Here is a 14,365-nt window from a genome sequence, read left to right on the forward strand (position 1 = left end):
TTTTTTTTCGCTTGTTTCCCAAGGTGACCATTTTAGCATCTGTCAAGAGTTTTGAGTATGTCCGAAGCGGTCGCCTAAGGCCACATCACCCTGAAAGCGCCCGATCTCAGAGGCTAAGCAGGGTTAGGGCCAGATGGGAGACCGCCAGGGTCTATGTTGTTGGCTTTGACCTGTTTTTTTTTCACTTGTTTCCCAAGATGACCATCATTTGTCAAGAGGGTTGAGAGTGTCTGAATAGAACACCTTTGGCCACATCACCCTGAAAGCGTACAATCTCATCTGATCTCAGAGGCCTAGCAGCGTACGGCCTGGTTAATACCTGTATGGGAGACCATCTGTGTATGTTGTTGGCGTTGACCTGTTTATTTTCGCTTGTTTCCCAAGGTGACCATCTTGGTGTTTAACAAGAGGGTTGAGAGTGCCCAAAGAGATCACCTATGGCCCTATAGAGGGTGTAGGTAAGGGCTACAAGAGCGTGGTCAGACCAAGTAATATGGCCGATGGAGGAAGAGCTCACCAAGTGCAGTTGGTCATGTGGAATCAAGAAGAAGTCTATCCTAAAGTATGATTTGTGAGGGGAAGAGCAAAAAGAGTAGTCCCTTTCCCCGGAGTGTTGCAGACGCCAGACATCAACTAATTGGTCATTCAATAAACACTTAGTAATCTGCTTTCTAGAGGAAATGGGGAGCGAGGAGCAAGAGGCAGAAGTGTCAACCCACCTAATATCAACTGGCCCTCCCGAAAGTCACATAATCTGTGCAGGGTAGTTCTGAGGAACGTGTCTTGGTGATCATTGGGAGCGTACACAGTGGCAAATGTAAAAAGGAGCTCTCCAATGTGGCCCCTAAGAAAAAGATATCGACCCCCAGGGTCCACCAGAGAATCCTGGAGAACCCAGGGGAGCCTGCTAGAGATCAGAATGGAGACTCCCTTGGTCTTAGAGGAGGGGTTAGTAGAATGGTAGACCTTAGGCCGCGTACACATGCGGGGACTGTTCGCTCAACTTTGTCCGTCAAACAGCGGACAGTCCGCTCAAAATTAGCATGGACGGACTTGGCCACAAACGACGAACGAACAGTCCGCTGAAACCGTGCGCGATGACGTGAACGGCACGTACGACGGGACTAGAAAACGACGTCCTATACACTGCAATGCAAACTTCTGCGTGTAAATCCTTTCTGAGCATGCGCGGAACTTAGTTTGACGAACAAGCCTACACACGAGGGGACTGTTCGCTGAAACAAAGTTTCAGCGGACAGTTTTTCGGAATTTCCGAAAAACTTTGTTCAGCAGACTGTCCGCTGAAACTGTCCACTGAAAGCCCACACACGAGCGGACTGTGCGCCGAAACACTGTTCAGCGGACAAAGTTGAGCGAACAGTCCCCGCGTGTGTACGCGGCCTGAGGGAAGGATCTCGACCATAGAAAGGGGAGGCTAGTATTTTTAAAATGTGTTTCTTGTATAAAGGCCACATCAGTACGGAAAGTCTTCAGTTCTCACAGGAGGATCCGCCGTTTTTCAGGGGAGTTCAGTCCCTTAACGTTTAGAGAGGTGACCTTGACTGAGTCTGCCATCGCTCCTCGGGGAGGGGGAGGTGGACGTCAGAGAAAAGCAAAGAAAGTTGAACCAAGGTAGGTATTGGGTAGGTAATGGATGGTGGGAACTAAGGGGGAGAAAGGAAGGGCAAATGGAAGGAAAGGTAAGGGGAAAAAGAGGCCGGGCACCTCAACCCCAGGGGGAGAGGGAAATTAAGGGTTGTCTGCACTCAACAGTACAGGAAGGGTATACTAAAACAGCACAATTATGCTATAGCGCTTACCAGATGTACACTGGGTTTAAAGCGCCGTCCTACTTGGGTTGGTGGGTAGACAGGTCGGAGAGGGAGCCCCCGGATCCCAGTCCCCCCAGTCCTGGCAGTGGTAAATGTCACGTCTGATACCGGTATGCAAATAAAAGACAATCAGTAACATCATAGAACCAAAAAACAATAGTATAATCAAAACCGAGGTTGAGCAGATAACTATCAGCACTGAGGGGTCTCCTTGGCTCGCCCTAAACGTAGGCATGCACGAGGGAGCCCGTCACAACAGAAAAGGCATCACAGAATGGGATACACCACCCCCGTCCCATACCCCAAAAGTACATGCAGCCCCCGAACAAATGCATTTCTCCCTTTGGCAGATTGTCCTCTCCTTACCCCCTCTCCCCCGTCCATGCCCCGGGGGGAAAAGGGGGAGGCAAGGGGGGAAAACGGGGGGAAGGGGTGAAAGGGGGTGGGAAAGGGGGGAGGGAAGGGGGAAAGGAGGGAGGGGAGGGAATGGAAGGAGGGAAGGGGGGGAAGAGGGGGAGGGGGGAAGGGGGGAGGGAAGGCGGGGAAGCTAGGGAGAGGGGACAAACATGCGGAAATGTCAAGTCCTTTAGCGCACTCACACCAGCAGCCACCCGGACCCCATAAATTTCAACTCCTCCCCTCCATGGTCACCACATCAAGATGAAAGAGGAGCAGCCCTGGTTAGTGCATGGAAAATCCGGCAGGCAAGGGGCTGGGGCCACCGTCCCTCCATCCAATGGGAGACTTCACCCGAGCAGCAGTCCTGGGGCCCGCCAATTAGTGTCTCTCCTGCATCGCCATCGGGGGCTGTGTAGAGCATCCAGAGGGAGGCTGGGACCGCCCAAACAGTAAGGGGTAAATCCTCCAGGGGGGTCCAGAGTCAAACTGGAGGGAAGCAGTGTCTCGTACCAATAGGCTCAATAAATAAGTCATCCAGGGTGTTCCCGAAAGCTGCAGAAGGCAATGTCGGCAAAGAGTAGGTGGGGGCCAGAGGGGGGGAGGGGCGCAAACCGGGGTTGGGGACACATATGCGGGAATGTCAAGCCCTTCCAGTACAGCGCACTAAGTATCACTCAGACCCCCCAAAGTGCAACCCCCCCTCTAAGGTCAAGATTCCAGAAGGGAAGATGAGCCGCCCTGGTCTGTACATGAAAGAACCTGCAGCTAAGGGGTTGGGGCCATCATCCCTTCTTACAATGGGAGATGCCACTGGCATGACAGCCCCATGTCCTGTCAAGTGGTGCCCCTCCGACAATGTCGTCGGGGTATATGTGGAGCATCCAGGGGGAGGAAGGGACCACCCAAACAGTGAGGGGTAAAGCCTCCTCCAGGATGATAGCGCTGTCTTGTACAGTTGGTTAATTAGACAAGTCATCCAGTGTGTTCCTGTGAGCAGCGGAAGGAAAGGTTGGTAAGGATTATGAATGGGTGGGGGCAAGGGAGTCCATAAAACTGCCACCAGATGACCGGGGCAGAGAGGGAAAGGGGATGAAAATCAGATCTAGTAGATGGGGGGGGGGGGGGTGAGGAGTGTCCCTTATATTACTCACGTTGGCCATCCCTTAAAGCTGAGCGCTCTGCATACCCAGGAAGTTCTTCTGTATAATCTAGCCTATCTGTATACATTAGCCTGTCTTTTGTACACATTAGCCTCTCTGTACCAACTAGCCGGCCCTCTGTATACTCTAGTCCGTCTGTATACACTAGAGAGGCTTGGTTACACAGACGGCTAAAAAAGGGTTTAAGAGGCTTGTGAATGCAGAAGACGGGCTAGTTTATACAGAGAGGCTAAAGTGTACAAAACACAGGCTAGTGTATACAGATAGGCTAGATTAATACAGAAGAACGTCTTGGGTATGCAGAGATGGAGGCTAAGGTATACAGAGAGAGAGGCTAGAGTACGCATACTTGCTAGTGTATGCAGACGGACTAGTGTATACAGAAGACCTTTCTAGTTTATACAGAGAGGCTAATGTGTACAAAAGACAGGCTAGTGTATACAAATAGGCTAGATGATAGATAAGAACGTGCTGGGTATGCAGAGATGGAACCTAGGGTATACAGAGAGGCTAGTGTATGCAGACTTGCTAGTGTATACAGACGGACTAGTGTATACAGTAGACCAGCTAGTTTATACAGGGAGGCTAATGTCTATAGAAGACCGGCTAGTGTATACAGATAGGATAGATAATAGAGAAGAACGTCCTGGGTATGCAGAGATGGAGGCTAGGGTATACAGAGAGAGAGGCTGGGTTACAAAGAGAGGCTAGTGTATGCAGACTTGCTAGTGTATGCAGGCGGACTAGTATATACAGAGAGGTTTGGGTATACAGAGAGATAATGTATAAAGAGATGCTAGTGTGTACAAAAGACAACCAAGAGTAGACAGTGAGGCTCGTGCGCGGAAGCCGCGGAACGGCTACAGAGAGGCTAATTTGTACAAAAGACAGGCTAGTGTATACAGATAGGCTAGATTATACAGAGGAAGGTCCTGGGTATGCACAGATGGAGGCTAGGGTACTCAGAGAGAGACTGTGTTACACAGAGTGGCTAGAGTATGCAGTATACACTAATACGTCTGTATACACTAGCAAGTCTGTGTAACCAAGCCTCTCTAGTGTATACAGACGGACTAGAGTATACAGAGGACCGGCTAGTTTATACAGAGAGGCTAATGAGTACAAAAGACAGGCTAGTGTATACAGATAGGATAGATAATAGAGCCTAGTGTATACAGAAGAATGGCTAGTGTATACAGAGAGGCTAGATGATAGATAAGAACGTGCTGGGTATGCAGAGAGGCTAGTGTATGCAGACTTGCTAGTGTATACAGACGGACTAGTGTATACAGTAGACCAGCTAGTTTATACAGGGAGGCTAATGTCTACAGAAGACCGGCTAGTGTATACAGATAGGATAGATAATAGAGCCTAGTGTATACAGAAGAATGGCTAGTGTATACAGAAAGGCTAATGTGTACAGATAGGCTTGTGTATACAGAAGACAGTCTGGGGAATTCAGTGAGGCTATTGTATGCAGAGAGGCTGGGACAACGAAACTATTTGTAAAAAGAAGGCAGGCTAGTGTATATAGATTATGGGCACGGAGAGATTAATGTATACAGAAAAGCTAGCGTGTAAAGAAGACAGGACTTTATTTTTTGCTAATGCAACTACTTCTGAATCATGTAAAGCGCTTTTTTCATTCATGCTTTTTTCATTCTTTGGTGCTGTTAAAAGGTCAGTGGTGTGTTGTCAGTGGTGATATCAATGTGACAGTTAATGTGGAGAACTACAAATATGCAAAATAGGGCAAAAGAGTGCTAAGTTTATTTTGTTAAGTCATTGACTGATAGACGTTAAGTAATTGGCCGTTATTGGTTTGTACATTGTTTATTTTGTTCTGGTAGCACTGAGAAGACTGATATTAGATGAGTGATCTACACATTACGTTTACTTTTGCAGAGAGATACCGGCTAATATCTTAATATGTGCTGCGTGTAAGGTAGAAATAAGATGATTTTGTTTGAGTTGGTTTACCAGGATTTAGAGATAGTAATGTGTTTATTCTAATAATAAATATAGCAAAATTACTCAGATTAATATTGAGACAGTATATACAGGTCGGGTTTAAGTGGAAGTACACGAAATAACAGCAACGACGTGTTTAGGTTTTTATCAATCAGGTTCATTACGTGTCTTTAATCATGTAGTGAATATACCCCAAATAGAGCATAAGGATGAGAAAGGATAATAACTGGCATAGGATGACATGGCAAAAAGACAAACTGCATTAGAAATGTGAATGTGAATTAGAGATGAAATGTCAATCCCCATTGGTTACTTGCAGGTAACTATTAATACAGTTAACACGGCTACGTACAGCAAAGTGTGAGCTAAGCAGCAAAATATTACTTAATATTGCAGAGATTAAGTATTGCAGTTAAAAAGAGATCAAAAAGTTATCCCGGTAGCACAGAGTGGACTGATATTAGATGAGTGATCGTTGTAGTACAAATTCAGTTTCCTATAGCAGAGAGATACCAGATAAAGGTGAGAAGAGCAATTAAACTGTTCACATCGGTAGCATTGTATTACTCCTAATATGTGCGGCGTGTAAAGAAGCAATAAGATTGTTTTGTATTATCTTAAAATTTGCAGAATACGTAATAAAGGTGAATTTAGCAAAATTAGAAAGGATAATATTGAGACAGTATATACAGGTCGAGTTTAAGTGGAAATATACAAAGTATCTAGCTTACCTTTACATTGTTCAATAGAGCGTTGCAAAGTGATACCAAGGTAGAATGTCGGAATAGCAATTAGATGAGATGATTGCTGTAATCATGAAATATCAGCAACGACGTGACTAGGTTTCTATCTTTTTTCAGGATCCTTACGTGTCTTTAAGGATGAGAAAGTGTAATAACTGGCAAAGTATGACATGGCAAAGAGACAAATTGCATTAGAGATGTGAGATAGACTTGAAATGTCAATCCCCATTGGTTACTTACATGTAACCATTAATACAGTTAACGCGGCTACATACAGCAAAGCGTGAGCTAAGCAGCTAAAGGGTATACATTGTTTAAGAGTCAATTGTTGTAGCTTGAAAATTTCAACGTGTAAATCGTTCCATAAATTTTGTTACGCACGAAGACGGCTTACACTGACTGTTTTCCGTTTCTAATGGTTATCGGCATATCAGTAACCCTGAACATTAATAGTGATAGACATTAGGATGTATGCTTGATGTGAATGTAAAATAGTTGCATTATGTGTTATTAAATGTAATCAAGCTTTATTGCTATCCTTTGCTACTGCAACCACTACTACATCAAGTAAACCGTCCCACTGCTTTTCTCACATTTTGCTGCTGTTACAAAAATTTATTGCCAGTGTTATGTGTTACAAAAGGTTATCAGTGTGACAGTTAATGTGGAGAAGAAGTAATACACAAAATAGAGTCAGAAAGAGAATCCCATTTCATAGAGGTAACGAGAGATGGATGCATTACTCTTAATGTGCAGTGTGTAAAACGTTTTTAAAAGATGGTTTTGTGTGAATTTTGCGTTAACGTAAAATTAGCTGTAGACATTGTAACTATGGTTAGGTTTACAACGATTTAGAGATAGTAATGTCTATAATAGAATAATAAGTATAGCAAAACAAATTAGGAAAATATTGAGGCAGTATATATAGGTCGAGATAAAGTGAATACACAAAAGGGATCAAGGGATAGTTGCAAAGTATCATTAAGGCAGAATGTCGGAATAGCAATGAGATTAGATGGTTGCAACATAACACGAAATATGAGCACGGCTAAAATACAGAAAAACAGTACATAATTTAAGAGTACAGTAGAATATAGTATAAATTATTTAAGATTAAATTGATTTAGCTTGAAAAAATCTAAGTTTAAATCGTTGAGTAAATCGTTGAGAAAATCGTAAATTTATCAGATGTGTTATCTCGTCTGATTGATGAGATTATTAATCAATGAGATTATGATTAATTTGACAGTTCCATTACACGGTCCTTTTCCACTAGTATAATCGTAATCTAATATCAGTAAATGTTAAAATTGTATGATGGTTTACATTAGTATGTGGCATTGATATGGATTTTAAAGCGGTACATTAATTTTCTGAAGCATATGGCAGAAAGACGGCTTACACTGCTTTTCTCAGATTTTGCTGCGGTAAAAAGGAATGTTTTGTCACTGTGTTTTAACTGTGACAGTTAGGGTGGAGAAAAAGAAGTAATACAGAAAAGAGAGTCAAACAGTGAGATAAAAACGTTTATTTGCTTGTGTCATGACAGCTGATACTGGTTGAGCAATAAAACTGTTTTATTAAGATGTAAGACTAGTTTTATTCGCTATATATATGCTTTTCAGAGAGTTGTATAATATAGGCGACCAATAGGACATTTAAATGGCTTAATGTTGCAGGGAGGAAGTATCGCTGTTTCAACGGTAGGAGATTGAAAGCTTAGCTTGAGCATGGCCGAAAATTGTTTCGTTAGTCTAAATTTAAAGGATAAGTCGGTACCATTGAGAAAGCTTATATTAGACTAGTTGATCTTTGCATTACACAATTCTATTATTATTATTATTATTACAATCCTAGTGCAGAGAGATACTCAGTTAAAGTCAGAGATACTCAGTTAATGTCAGAAAAGCCATAAAACTGTTTAGCGAGCGATATTTACATTGCTCTTCGTATGTACAGCTTGTCTGGTAGCAAATGGATGGTTTTGTGAAAATTTTGCATTACCATACAATTAGCGGTAGACCTCATCAAAGTGAATAGATTTAACCGGATTTTGAGATAGTATTTCTAATAATAAATAAAGCAAAATAAGTCAGAATGGTGTGTGGTCAGTGGTTATATCAATGTGACAGTTGATGTGGAGAATTACAAATATGCAAAATAGAGCATTAGAACAATAGTCTCTCTGTATAAACTAACACCTCTGTATACACCAGCCTGTCTTCTGTACCCACTAGACTCTCTGTATACTACCCAGTCTTCTGTATACACTGTCAGCTTTGATTTATACCCAAGCCTGTTTTATGTACACACTAGTTTCTCTATATGCACTGTCCTATCTGTATACACTAACATCTTGGTATATACTAGCCTCTCTTTAAACTAGCCTCTCTGTGTATACTCAAGCCTATCTGCATACATGAGTCTGTATTCTGTATTCACTAGCCTTTCTTCTGTATGCTGTAGTCTTCTATATATACCAGCTTCTCTGTACACCCTTGCATTTCTGTAATAAAGCATCAAGCATACATCCTAATGTCTATCACTATTAATGTTCAGGGTTACTGTTACATTATGCCGATAACCAGTAGAAACGGAAAACAGTCTCTGCTATAGGAAACTGAATTTGTACTACAACGATCACTCATCTAATATCAGTCCAATCAGTGCTACCGGGATAACTTTTACATTTTAGAGTAATGAAATGATTTCTCAGTCATTTTGAGGCTACTAACGCTTCAAATCTCTTTTCAACTTCAATACTTAATCTCTGTAACATTAAGTAATATTTAGCTGCTTAGCTCACACTTTTCTGTACGTAGCCGTGTTAACTGTATTAATGGTTACCTGTAAGTAACCAATGGGGATTGACATTTCATCTCTAATTCACTTTCACATTTCTAATGCAGTTTGTCTTTTTGCCATGTCATCCTCTGCCAGTTATTATCCTTTCTCATTCTCATGCTATATGTGGGGGATATTCACTACATGATTAAAGACACGTAATGAACCTGATTGATAAAAACCTACACACGTCGTTGCTGTTATTTCGTGTATTTCCACTTAAACCCGACCTGTATATCTGTCTCAATATTAATCTGAGTAATTTTGCTATATTTATTATTAGAATAAACACATTACTATCTCTAAATCCTGGTAAACCAACTCACACAAAACCATCTTATTTCTACCTTACACGCAGCACATATTAAGATATTAGCCGGTATCTCTGCAATAGTATCACTCATCTAACATCTTCTCAGTGCTACCAGAACAACAAAAAACAATGTACTGCCAAACCAGTAATGGCCAATTACTTAACGTCTATCAGTCAATGACTTAACAAAATAAACTTAGCACTTTTTTGCTCTATTTTGTATATTTGTAGTTCTCCACATTAACTGTCACATTGATATCACCACTGACAACACACCACTGAACTTTTAACAGCGCCAAAGAATGAAAAAAGCACTGTAACGCTTTACATGATTCAGAAGTAGTTGCATTAGCAAAAAATAAAGTCATGTCTTCTTTACACGCTAGCCTTTCTGTATACAATAATCTCTCCGTGCCCATAATCTATATACACTAGCCTGCCTTCTTTTTACAATAGTCTCGGTGTCCCAGCCTCTCTGCATACACTAGCCTCACTGAATTCCCCAGACTGTCTTCTGTATACACAAGCCTATCTGTACACACTAGCCTCTCTGTATACACTAGGCTCAGGGGAATAACATTAGCCTATCTGTATTACCTTGTTTGACTTTTCTGTTTTCTGTTTCTTTTCTAGGCTGTACTTCGCCGTATACCCGAACCATTCTTATTACCCCAGCCTCATTCCAATTATAATAGCCTCACTGTATACCCCAGGCGGTCTAGCTTGTCTTTTATACACCTAGTCTCTCGGTATACCCAGGTCTCGTGTATACGTCTTTATACACTAGCCTCTCTGTGTACCCTATCCTCTCTGTATAATCTTGCCTCTCATTATACCCCAGCCTGTATTCTGTTTACCCAATTTTGTCGTTTATATAAACTAGCCTGTCTACTGTATAACCTAGCTTCTCTTTATACCCCAGCCTCACTGTCAGCTTGTCTCTGTACACTAGCCTCTCTGTTTTCCCTAGTCTCTCTGTATAAAATAGCCTCTCTGTATACACTAGTCTGTCTGTATACTCTAGCAAGTCTGCATACACTAGCCTCTCTGTGTAAAAAAGCCTCTACCTCTGTTTAACCTTCCTGTCTTGTGTACACATTAGCCTCTCTGTATAAACTAGCCGGTCTTCTGTATACACTATTCCGTCTGTATACACTAGCAAGTCTGTGTAACTCAGCCTCTCTCTCGGTATACCCTAGCCTCCATATCTGCATACCCAGGAAGTTTTTCTGTATAATCTAGCCTATCTGTATAAACTAGCCTGTCTTTTGTACAAATTAGCCTCTCTGTAGCCATTCCTCTGTATGCACGAGCCTCACTGTCTACTCTTGGTTGTCTTTTGTATACACTAGCATCTCTTTATACATTATCTAGTCTTAACTAGTCCGTCTGTATACACTAGCAAGTCTGCATACACTAGCCTTTGTGTAACCCAGCCTCTCTCTCTGTATACCCTAGCCTCCATCTCTGCATACCCAGGACTTTCTTATCTATAATCTAGCCTATTTGTATAAACTAGCCTGTCTTTTGTACACATTAGCCTCTCTGTATAAACTAGAAAGGTCTTCTGTATACACTAGTCCGTCTGTATACACTAGCAAGTATGCATACTCTAGCCTCTCTCTCTGTATACCTTAGCCTCCATCTCTGCATACCTAGGACGTTGTTCTGTATAATCTAGCCTATCTATATACACTAGCCTGTGTTTTGTACACTTTAGCCTCTCTGTATAAACAAGCCCGTCTTCTGCATTCACGAGCCTCTCTGTATACCCTTTTTTTTTTTTGCAAATCTTTTTATTAAGATTTAGGCAGTAAACAACAGCAAGCAAACTAACAAACAAAAAAGAACACATACATTGGTCACGACTACAGTTACAGGTGTGGTGTATACAGAGTTGTAATACAAGACAGTTTGGTACATACAGAATATGACGGAGAGTCTAAGGCACCTCATTGGCCACAGATAGCTGACTCCATGTGCAGCAGGACAACTTGGAGTTAAAACATGCTACTCAGACAAACAACATTTCCACTGGTGCAGTTTCCAGTTTACTAGCAAAAGGTAACTTGTTAAGTAGGCTGCGGGTCAGAGGCTGTGGAGGCGTCGGCCAGCCAGCTGGACCAGACCTTGTCATATTTTTGCGGGCAACCCCTATTAACATAGCAGTCTTTGTAAAGAGGCATGCTGCCGTTGACCAATTTTTTCCACAGGGAGAGAGAAGGAGGAGTTGGCTTACGCCAGCTGAGGGCTATGACCTTGCGGGCATAGAACAGGAGAAGCCCAACCAGGGTGCGTCGCGCCACAGTGGGAATAATATGATCTATCAGGCCCAGTATGCAAATTTCTATGGAGGGCTGGAGCGATATGGAGGTGGCCTGTGCAATGACCCTCAGTATCTCCTTCCAATAGTCGACAATGGCCGGGCAGGTCCAAAAAATATCAGTGAAGTCCCCCGGTATTGTCCCACAACGCCAACACCCCGGGGGGGAAGCGGGGTTTATTTTGTGCAATCTATATGGGGTGAAATATGCTCGGTGGACCATCTTAAACTGTATTAGCCGGTCTCTCAGGGAGACCAGGGATCTGAAAGGGAAGTCCCACATGTCATCCCAATCATCATTATCAAAGGTGGGAATGTCGCGCACCCATTTGTCTCTGAGTTTTCCCAAGGTAGGGAGGGAGGTCGTTATCAAATGGGAGTAAAGTTTCGAGGTGGGCTTATTTTCACATCTGGACGTGAGGAGGTCCGGACTGGACAACCTGGGGGGGAGACCCGGAGAACTGGCATCTGAAGGCATGGGAGAGTTGTAGATATCTAAAAAAATAGCTCTGCGGGACGTTGAAGTCAGAAATCAACTTGGGGAATGGGGCCAGCGATTGGTCGGAAATTATTTGGTCCGCTGTTTTAACGTTAAACTTAGTCCAAGCATGGGGTTCAGGTAGTTTGTAAAACTGCTCTAGGGTGGGGTTCAACCACAAGGGGGCAGCTGGAGAAAGTGCATTGGCAGGGTATTTTTCAAGTTTAAGTCCTGCCCCCCATGCACGCAACGTGGTGGGTCAGCGGGTATGTTGCTTTTGGGCCACGATACAGTAAAAATTTCAGCGCTTCCAGTGACTTCACCACCGCCGCCTCAACCAAGGTGGCAGGGTTCGTCCTATCAGGAGTGAGCCACCAAGCCGCAGTAACCAGCTGGGTGGCTAAAAAATATTTGTACAGGTCAGGGCACGCCAGTCCTCCCTGGGAGGACTGACGCGTAAGCGTTTACCATCCATACCTGGGGGACTGGCCCCCCCAGATAAAGGAGGTAAAAAGGCTATGCAGTCGGGAGAAAAATGATTTAGGGATCCATTGTGGGGATTGGCGAAGTAGGTAGAGAAATTTGGGCAGGATTTTCATTTTTATCAGGTTTATCCGCCCTAGCAATGATAGGGGTAGAGATTCCCATGCCTTCAGTCGCAGCCGTGTCTCCTGAACCACTGGGGATAGATTCAGAGGTAAGAAGTCCGAAGCCTGCCTCGAGACCACCACCCCAAGGTACTTGAAGCTCTCCACCCACTGTAGAGGTATATCGGGGGGGGGGGGGCGGTGTCACTGGCTGCTGGGTCTATAGGGAACAGAAGTGATTTTGACCAGTTAACCTTAAGGCCCGTGATCGTGGAGAATGAGTTCAGAATTTGTAATGCCCCTCTGAGAGAGGAGTCTGCGTCGTTAAGGAAGAGAAGGAGGTCGCCCGCATACAGGGTGACCCTCTCCTCCAGCCAGCCAACACGCAGGCCCCTAATGTGCAGGGAGGTACGTAAGGCCTCCGCCAGGGGTTCCATTGCGATGGCGAACAGGGCCGGAGAAAGAGGGCAGCCCTGTCTCGTGCCCCTGGACAGAGGGAAGGACCGTGAGAGACCCCCCCCCAGCTTAATGGCTGATGTGGGGTGCTGGTAGAGCGTCTGTAACCACGCAATAAATACCAAGGGGAACCCCATTCTACGGAGGACTTCCCACAGAAAAGGCCACTCCACAGTGTCGAAGGCCTTCTCTATGTCCAGGGAGGCCACCACCCGGGAACCCTCATTGAAGTGTTGTGCATGGATGTTGGTAAACAGGCGTCTTAAGTTGATGTCAGTGGCTCTATTAGGCATAAAACCGGTCTGGTCCGTCTCTATCACAGATGGCAGTAGGGGCTGTAGTCTCGTAGTGAGCAATTTGGTAAGGATTTTGAAGTCTGCATTTAGGAGGGCGATAGGCCTATATGAGGCGCAGGATGTGGGGTCCTTAGGGGCTTTATGGATTAGTATTATGTGTGCATGGCTCATGGAGGTGGGAAGGGTGCCCTCTGCCAGACAGTGAGTATAGAGCTGGGCCAGCTGGGGGACAAGAAGGGCCCCGTGGGTTTTGTAGAACTCCATAGGGAGACCATCTGGACCCGGGGATTTTCCTGCAGGAAAGGAGCAAATTGCCCTCTGTACCTCCTCCGGGGTAATGGGCTTCACCAAATTTTCTCTCTCGGCTTCCGAGAGCCAGCCGAGTGCCAGGGGGTCCAGCCAAGGCGCCAGGTCCTGTGGCATGAGATCCGAGGGAAGCACAGAGGTATAAAGGGAACCATAGTATTGCCGAAATGCGTCCAATATGTCTGGGAGAGAGGAGACCGATTCACCCGAAGGGGACACCACACCCTAGTATCACCGTCATGGGCAGGTCGTGTTGAGCTAACATTGCCAGGAGGCGACCGTTCCGGTCCCCCTGCTCGAAAAATCTTTGCTTATTGCGGTAAAGATCCAGTCTGGTAAGCTCTGTGAGGTGGAGGTGTAATTCTCGTTTCGCCGCATTAAGGGCTTCAAAACTAGAGTCGGTGGGGTCAGCTGTGTAGGCCTCAGTCTGGGTATCTACCTTGCTCTGTAGCTCAGTCGTGGTGGCAGCTTGCTCTCTACGGATCCCAGCTATGGAGGAAATATAATGACCTCTACTGAAGGCCTTGAATGCGTCCCAAGTAACCCCTGGGGAGGAGGACCCTGCATTAATTTGCCAGTATTCGGCAAGGCGGGCGGGATAGTGTTGGTCAAATCGGCGTGGGAGAGCCAGTGGGTTCCCAGGCGCCAAAGGGCTGA

The sequence above is a fragment of the Lithobates pipiens genome, unplaced genomic scaffold (genome assembly GCF_037356315.1).
Source record: "Lithobates pipiens isolate NorthernLeopardFrog02 unplaced genomic scaffold, aLitPip1_a1.2 Scaffold_10, whole genome shotgun sequence".
NCBI lineage: Eukaryota > Metazoa > Chordata > Amphibia > Anura > Ranidae > Lithobates > Lithobates pipiens.